This window comes from Mastomys coucha, unplaced genomic scaffold (assembly GCF_008632895.1).
Source record: "Mastomys coucha isolate ucsf_1 unplaced genomic scaffold, UCSF_Mcou_1 pScaffold17, whole genome shotgun sequence".
In the NCBI taxonomy this organism is placed as follows: domain Eukaryota; kingdom Metazoa; phylum Chordata; class Mammalia; order Rodentia; family Muridae; genus Mastomys; species Mastomys coucha.
This window is the reverse complement of record NW_022196899.1, coordinates 23,445,540-23,454,169: the sequence shown is the minus strand read 5'-3', so window position 1 is coordinate 23,454,169 and position 8,630 is coordinate 23,445,540. Positions and strand designations below refer to the sequence as shown.

General features: G+C 45.3%; 1 protein-coding gene across 10 annotated transcripts in view; it reads right to left on the bottom strand.

Annotated features, from left to right (window-relative positions):
• Mecom (MDS1 and EVI1 complex locus) overlaps positions 1-8,630 on the bottom strand; it is a 553,659-nt gene that overhangs the window by 504,388 nt on the left and 40,641 nt on the right. The gene's annotated exons all lie outside the window — the stretch shown is intronic.

The window sequence follows — 8,630 nt, the reverse complement described above, 5'->3', positions numbered from 1 at the left end:
CCCCCTCTCTCATACAGACATATACTTTTATCTCTGATTCTCTGTTCTATCTCTCATTCCCAAATGCCCACAATTTCAACAGTATTGCTCTGCTAAATGCTCTCTACCATGATAATTTGCCTCACCATGGCCCAGAAAGAACAAGGAGGAGGAGGAGGAGAACGAGGAAGAGGTGGAGGAAAAGGAAGAGGAGGAGGAGGAGGAGAAGAAGGAGGAAGAGGAAGAGGAAGAAGAAGGAAGAGGAGGAGGAGAAGGAGAAGGAGGAGAAGGAAGAGGAGGAGGATGAAGAGGAGGAGGACAAGGAGGAGGATGAGGAGGAGGATGAGGAGGAGGACAAGGAGGAGGAGAAGGAGGAGGAGGGGAAGGAGGAGGAGGAGGAGGAGGAGGAGGAGATGGAGGAGGAGAAATGTGTCACCTGATACCAGAGTCTCCTGTCATGTCTAGACTATGAAGAAGGTTTCAGGTCCTGGCCTGCGGAGGCTCTACTAGCCTTCACATACCACTTAAAGCAACTTTCCCTTTTCCTTCCAAGGCAGATGGAGTTCATCTTCCCTAATCTACCCCTCTGCTCAATTGCATCAAGCTTCTTCCAAGCCTCCTCCCGCACGATTTCCAGGCAGACCCGGCTTTTCTTTTGTTTTCACATTCAGTGTCATCAAGAGGACAGCATGACCTCATTTCTATCATCTCATTTAGCCTCAGTAGCCTAGGATATGTTGTTAATCACCCTTTAGAAATGAAGACATTTCAGGGTGAAAGTAATAGATGACTTGCCTAAGACCCCCTCCCCCCCAAAAAAAACAGACGCCGTGTTTCCTCTGAACAATGAACAAAACACGTGTGCACTGAGGCCCCTTAGTTCTTGCTGCTGGTCCTCTACATCTTAACCTGAGCATCCTTAGGGATGGCAGTGGGAACTTCAGGTGAGTTACAGGCAGCTTTTAGACAGACCTTGGGAAGAAAGGACATGGTTAAACAAAGAGGGATAGCCTATCCGTTAGAGGCCACCAGCGTATAGTGCAATGGCCTGAGCATCCCCTCCCCCATCACCTAACAGCAAAAGGACAGACTATGGAAGATGCTTAGGCTCCAATGTGGACAAAGACCTTAGAGAAGCTAGAGCAGCTATGAGGGATCCAGGAGCACAAGAAGACCAGGTTGCGTTTCATCACTGCCCATTTATTTTTATATCATTTATGTGTCTATCAGTCACTGTTTCACTTCATCAAAAACAGAAGAAGAAGAAGAAGAAACACAGCTGACAGATTCAGCACAGCTTACACTCATTGACATGTATTTGACTAAAATTATTTCAACCATGCTGGCTTAGTCACAGTATTTTCATCCTGCTTTCCCACTCTATGTAAGGCATATGGTATACATCAATTAAACATTGTCCAGTGGTAGTAGTGATGGGAAATAAATGAGATCCTGGCAGAAGATACAGAAATCTAACACAAACCAGAGATACCCCAAAGCTACTGTCTTCTCAGATTATCGAGAGTTTCTTCTTCCATTTAGTAGCGGCGCTGTGTTGAAGTGGATCATCTCTCACCTAGACCTTAACCATGCAGATGAGATGGCTCAGCTGATAGAGGTGCTTGCAGGCAAGCCTGACAACCTGAGTTCAATACCCAAGCCCACTTGATAGAGAGAACAGAATCCTGCAAGTTTTCCTCTGACTGCCACACTCACACTGTAGTACACATACACACACACAATTCAAATTGGGAAAGAGAGAGAAGAAGGAGAGAGAGAGACAGAGAGACAAAGAGAGAGAGATCCATTCAACCTCTACTGAAGAAAATCACCTCTAAAAAATATTAAACCATATCTGAACCGACCAGAGCTCGCACTTCCACACAATAGTGGCATTTTCACAGTTAATTCTGCTGCTATTTGTGCCTGAATTTATCATGGTTTGGAAAAAGTAAATTGATAGGCTAACACAGCCCTTGTTCCTAGTGCACCAGCGGCGGAGCATCCCCGGTCCGGTTGGCTATTTAGTGCCTCTGTGCTGAGAAGGCTGAGGAGAGAGCCAGGGGAGGGATTACTGCTTGATGCAGCCCATAAATCATGCAGCCCTCTTACAGGGCTCTGCATCTCACAAATAAGGCCAGGCTAGAGAGGTGTCACTGTTGCACAAAATGAAGGGGCATCCTGCATCCCGTTGCCCAGCCTGGCTCTACCATCTGGATGCTCATAAAGCTCTGAAAAGCCCGGAGACATGCTCTGCTCCTCTTCCCGCACTGTCCCTTTCCTCTGTCACCTGGGAAAAAAGCTGAGCCCCAAGTATCCAGTGATTTCACCAAGAACAAATCACCCTGGACCCTTAATTCCAAAGTCACTTTTCAAGGGTCATTTGACCAGCCCTTTCTTTTCTGACATAGTCTAGTGTAGCCCAGTTTGGCCTTAAACTCCTGATCCTCCTGCCCCTATCTTGTAAGTGTTTCGATTACAGGTGTGGGCCATCAGACTCTGTTTATCCAGGGCTGAATCAAACCCAGGATTTTCTACACGCTGGGCAAACACTCTACTACTACATGGCTATAGGTTCAGCCTAGATTTCTCTTTTGAAGTTGTTATACACCTATAGGGGCCACTAATCCTAAAGACACAGGATGAGAACCACCAGGCCCAAGGGCTAAAGTGAAAAACAGTACCCTGGTGTCCCCCTGGGGAATCAGCCCTTCATGTTCTAAGACAGTCATCACCCAGATTCCTGAAAACAATAGCAGCTTCTTGTTTAGAATGGAACCGCACCTGCTGGAATACGTGTCAACAAACAATCGCTTTGTTTTTCATATTCACCATCCAAGCTGAGGCAATGGGACTTCCTGAAGCGAATACTGGAAGGCTTATTCTTAGAAGGGGACAGAATTCTCATTTTAACACAAGGCTCAGAGGCCCGAGTGATGGTCACCTTCCTTCCTCCTTTTGTACTCCCGGGTGTTCATCTTATTTGGTTTTCAACAGGTTTATTTCCATTGCAGGCTGGGACTTCCAACGCCCAAAGGCCCAGCCCATGATGCCATATATGGCTAGCATGCTAACTTCTGCTTCCTCTCCCTGAGAACCTAGACCTCACTCCCTCTGTTGTTCCCCCATTTCAAAAGTTCCTAGGAAGGTTCTTGGCTCCTCTGGTGACAGCCTTGGGATGAAGACTTGGGAACTCCTCTTTGCCAAAGGCTCGCTCCTGGCTAAATCTTTCTGCTCCTTCTTTTTCCTCATCTCATCGCACTGCCTGCTCCTGCTCTCCCGATGCTGTCTGACGCACGTCTGCTGAACACATTGGGGCACTTTTAAAAGGAGTTATTTTGGTGGCAAAGGCGCTCAGTTGTGATTAAAAAGAGTTCTAAGTGATTCATCCAAGGTTGTCTCCATGGACTCCGGAAACAACCACAGCCAAAATACCCCGGTGAGGGCAGAATATGAAAGGCAGATAGCACCTATTATTGCTTTTATCTGGGTGCAGCCGGGCTCCAGATTAGTGGAGCAAGTGAACGGCCAGGCCTCTGACACGGCCGATTCTAAGCAAGCCAGTGCTAGCGACGATAAGCATTCAATAAGGACTTGGGATATAATTATTTGTCAGAAGTGTCTTTGTTTCCTGATCTGTAAAGTAGATGGGGATAAAAGGCTAAACACTGTGATTTTGAGCCATTTTAAAGAATGAAAAAAACAACATAAAAAATACAAATACAGAAAAAAAGATGTGGGGTTTGAAGTCGGCTTTAGAGAGCTCTGTAACCTTTGGGAAGTCATTCTGCCTCTCTGCAACTTGAGTTCCTAATCAGGAATAATGCCAGGAGACAAGGTGTTCTCCAAACTCCCTTTCAGATCAGAAAGTCTAGGATAACTATTCTAGACTGTGGCCCAAACGTGTAAAGGAATCGAAACAGATGAACTAATTCTAGTGTGAAAAATAACACCGACCTGAAACTTAGTTTACCTGATATTTCTTAAGTACGCAACACCACCATGCCTCACTCCCAGAGCTAACCTGGACATATACACCCAACAATAACCTTCAACTTCCCCATCGCCCTGGCATTGGGATTACAGGCATGCACCGTCTCTCCTGGTGTACACAGCCCTGGGGAATGGTGTAGGCAGCCGTTTGGACGATAAAATCCAAGATGGCGCAGGTTACCGATACACTGTAGCAATAGACGATTCCACTGCGCATGCGCCCCTCCCAAGCGGGTGTATGCTAATGAGGGTCTGCCGGAGAATCAATCCAGGAGGACTTGGCAGCTCAGGCTCGGGTATATAAGGAGCTCTCTCTAGACAGTCAGGGCCCCACTTCACAGAAGCCAGAGCAGCCACACCACTCCACAGAAGCAAGCAGACCTGCAGCACCTAGGAAGAAGAGGAAGAAGAAGCAGCAACACCAAGAAGAGCCGTGACATCTAGAAGAGCTGTAACACTTAAGAACCTAGAAGAGTTGTGACACCTAGGTACCTAAGAGAGCTGTAACACAAAAGAAAATTCCTGAGTAAACCGTCGAGAGAAGTTTCGGTGTTCTGTCATCATTGCTGCTGGACAGCAGAGCGCGCGGAACAGAATGGAAGACAGGTTTTGTGCATGCTAGGCAAGCACACTTCCAGCTGAGCTACGCCCCAGTCTCGGTGTCAGCCATTAAAAGAGAGCTCTTCTTGTAAAACCTTTTAATAACAGACAGTAAGTCCCGGCAGCCAGCAAGCAGAGGCAGAGCGGTTGGGTTTATCTGTTTACCTATGTTTCTGGAGAGAAAGATGCTCGAGTGGGAGCTGTTCAATGGAAAACTTCTCAAGCTGGCCTTCACTTGGCTCACTCCATCAGAGCATGGTTGGTGATTCAGGCTCTGCCATGATACAGTCGGCTCCTGGCTCCCCTTCCCTCTCCAAGGAGACTAAGCAGAAGCCTTCTTAAGAACTGTATGCATAAGGGAATTGGTGAGATGGCTTGCTGAGTGAGGGTGCTTGCTGCCAAGCTTGAAGATCTGAGTAGAAGAAGAGAACCAACCCCTGTACATGTGTGCAAGCACATTCATGCGCACTCACTTACGTACAGATAAATTTAAACAACGTTTTTAAACAAGGGATATCAGGTGCCAAGTTTAAAAGTTGACCATTTGTTGAGCTGGGGATATGGACAAGTGGCAGAGTGAATGCCTCGCATACCAAGGTCAGAGTCCCAGCACTACAAAAGCTGGAAACAAAATAAGGATGACAACTTGAGCCCTTTGTATCCATACTGACTGTTATGAGCTGTCACGGCAACAGTAACAGAAGTCACTTCATCCTTAAAAGAAGTGAGTCAGACTCTCATCACTTCTGGTCTTGGAACTCTCTGCATACCAAATGTCCCACCTAGCTTGGGTTTCACAGGGCAGAGAGGGTACTCCAGACTAAGTAAGGACAGGTGCTGTACTTAGTACTAAGCATATCCCATAACTCCAACCTCTGCCTTTCTGCAAAGATTAGCTCTGCAAAGATTAGCTCACTTATTATTGAGACGTTTGGTTTTTTTGGTTTTTTTTTTTGTCAGAATAAAAAAGGCAAGACAACGAGAGTTTGTAAATCGGGTTAATCGCCTTTATCAGTTGTCTTTTACGAGCTCCTATTGTGTGCCTGGCACTACCCTGGCACCAGAGTTTTCAAGATAAGATCAAACACTAGTAAAAGCAAGCCATGTCCTTGAGGACTCTCAGACCATATCACAGGATGCTTAAGAGAACAGCCTGTGGGCTCAGACGACCCCAGGTCATGGTCACTAGAAGGAAGAACAGTGTGTAATTCAGAGGGAAGTACTTCCGTACTTCACTGTCTCCAGAAAGAAACTCTCCACTGAGCCAAAGATGAGATGAAAAGAATGAGAAGAAAGTTAGAGAGCTGGGAGTGTAGCTCAATGATTCAGCGCTTTGACTAATAGGTACAAGGTCCCAGGTTTGATACCCAAGGTGGGGAGGGGAAGGCATGAAGGAAAGAGAAGGGGAAATGGGAGAGAGGAAGGAGAGAAAGAGAAAGGGTTGGAGGAGAGAAGAATGAGGAGACAGGGACAATAGGCAGAAACCACCTGACATCAAACACTGCTTCTGCATATATGCGGCACCTAAAACAAGGAAGCAGATGTCATCAAGCATGAGTCAAATCCCAGCAAGGACTATAGGTGAAGCCCTTCTTCATACCCCTGAATGGAGAAGTAAAAGTTCTCTCAACCATTCTCATGGTCAGTACCTGCTGATTGGAGAGTGAGCCCAAACAATCCACCTATAGGGACCTAGAACCACTCATGTCTCCTCAAACCCACAAAGATAATAATTGAAAATGTGTAACCGTGGCCATAGCCGCACAGAAAGCTGCCCCAGTGCTTCTATTCAAATGTGTCATGCTCCATAGTAAGGAATGGTCACGCTACAGTCTTCAGTGAGTAAATAAGTATTCCTGGGATTGATGGTGTGCATGGAAATGACACACCAGTGACAGCACACATACTCATCCTGTGAAGGTAGAGTCTAATGTTGGCAACTCTTATGGAACTAAGTTTTTGGCAGGTGGATGACGATTGGAACAAGACGATGTATAGCTGTGCATCTTCTCTATTTACCCAACTCACACCTTAAAACAAGACAAGAAGCTCGCCAATAAATTTTCATTATATTTTAGTATGTGCATGCACAAGCTATTTCATGTCATATGTGTGCAAGTCAGAGGACAGCTTAGTGGAAGTTATTTCTCTCCTTCCACCAAGTGGGTTTCTGGCATCCAGATCAGGTCATGAGGCTGGCAGAAATCCCTTTACTTGCTGAACCATCTTCTCTACTCAGAAAACAGCTACAAATCTTTACAGAGAAGAAAAATGTTGGGTCTCATAAAACCCTAGTATATGTGTACAAACATACATACAAGCATACATGCACTTCTTTGAATCCACTAGCAGTGTGTGTATATGTGTGTGTACGTGTGTGTGCAATGTGTATATGTGTATGTGTATGTATGTATATGTATGTGTGTATGTGTGTATTTATGTATATATGCATGTATGTATGTGTGTATGCATGTACTGTGTATGTGTGCATGTATGTATGTATGTGTGTGCATGTGTATGCATGTGTATGTGTGTGTGTATGTGGTATGTATGATATATGGTATACATATGTGTATGTATGTGTATATGTGTGTATGTGTATATATGTATGTGTGTATATGTATATACATGTGAGTATGTATGTGTATGTGTGTATGTATATGGTGTGTGTGATATATGTATATCTATGTATATGTGTATGCATGTGTATGTATGCATGTATGTATATACGTATGTGTATGTACATGTGTGTGCATGTATGTGCATATATGTATATGTGTGTATGTGTGTTTGTATGTGTACATATGTGTATGTACATGTATGTACATGTGCATGTGTATGTGTGTGTGTGTGTGTGTGTGTGTGCATGTGCACACGCATTTTCCATGCACCTTCTTTCTTTGTGCTTTCTCGGCTATTTCTGAACTGCACATTCCAAACGGCCTTTAACTCTGATGATGCTTGTTAAACAGGACTACTCAGTTACTGTCAACCTATTTTGTATCATTTGCCATCCTCCCCTAACATTTGATTCCATTATGCATCTGATCCTTAAAAGTCATTATTATTAAAGTTCTTCCAGCCTGGGCCTGATCACAGAGATGAGGCCACGGGGTCTGGGTACAATATCTCCCAGCATTCCATTCAACAGTTTTGTGAACAGTACTTCACTACTGGGAAATGAGTGGGTTCTTACATGACTTGAATTAAGCCTCCCTTCACAAAAGCTGAAATAAATACTTCATAGGCTGATGGGTAGTCTCTCCTGATCTCAGTGTCTCTCCACCTTCATGATACACTATCCTCTTGGATGTTTAAGTTGAAAATAATTTTTGTTCAGGAAGTGAGACTGGATTGAGCAGACCCCTCTGAAGTAGGCCAAACCTTCTGTTCTGACAGACAGGTCCCTGAAAGTGACCAGAGAGAAGTCACAGGACAGCTTGAGTTGCTGCTATAGAAATGACACCCACTGGGTGTAACATCCACTGAAAAGCACATCCCCTCAAGTGTCCAGTCTCAGAGCGGGTTGTCCCCTCTGTCAGGAGCAAATCTTTGGGTTGCTCTATCCCAGAGAAGCATGCTAGGGGGAGAAAAATGTTTCTAGTTCTCCTAATGAGACAGACATTTAGAACAGAGGCTTGTCCTGATGCTTGTGCCTGCTCATTGTCACTCAGCCCCAGGCCTTTCCCCGGTGGTAAACACAGAGCTGTTTTCCCAGACCAAACAGGGACTCTCCCTTGAGAGTCTACCCTCAAGGTAGCCAGACACACCGTCTGGTATCCGCAAACATTTCCACTTCTCACTGGACAGCTAGACCCAGCAGTGTCTCCCCCCAACCGATTTACTTTACTAATGTGTGTGTATTTTGACCGGCCCCTATGGGAAAACAGACTAGCTTTGTAGCTGACAAGGGATTTCTCATGAAGATTGAAATCTCTGAGCAACCCCAAAGCTCTCAGCCCTTCTGAATTTCAGAGTTGGGACAGAGAAGGCTGTCCCAAAGAAAGGAAAAGGATGGGAAGGGGGAAGAGAAGGGAAAGGAAATGGAAAGAGAAGGG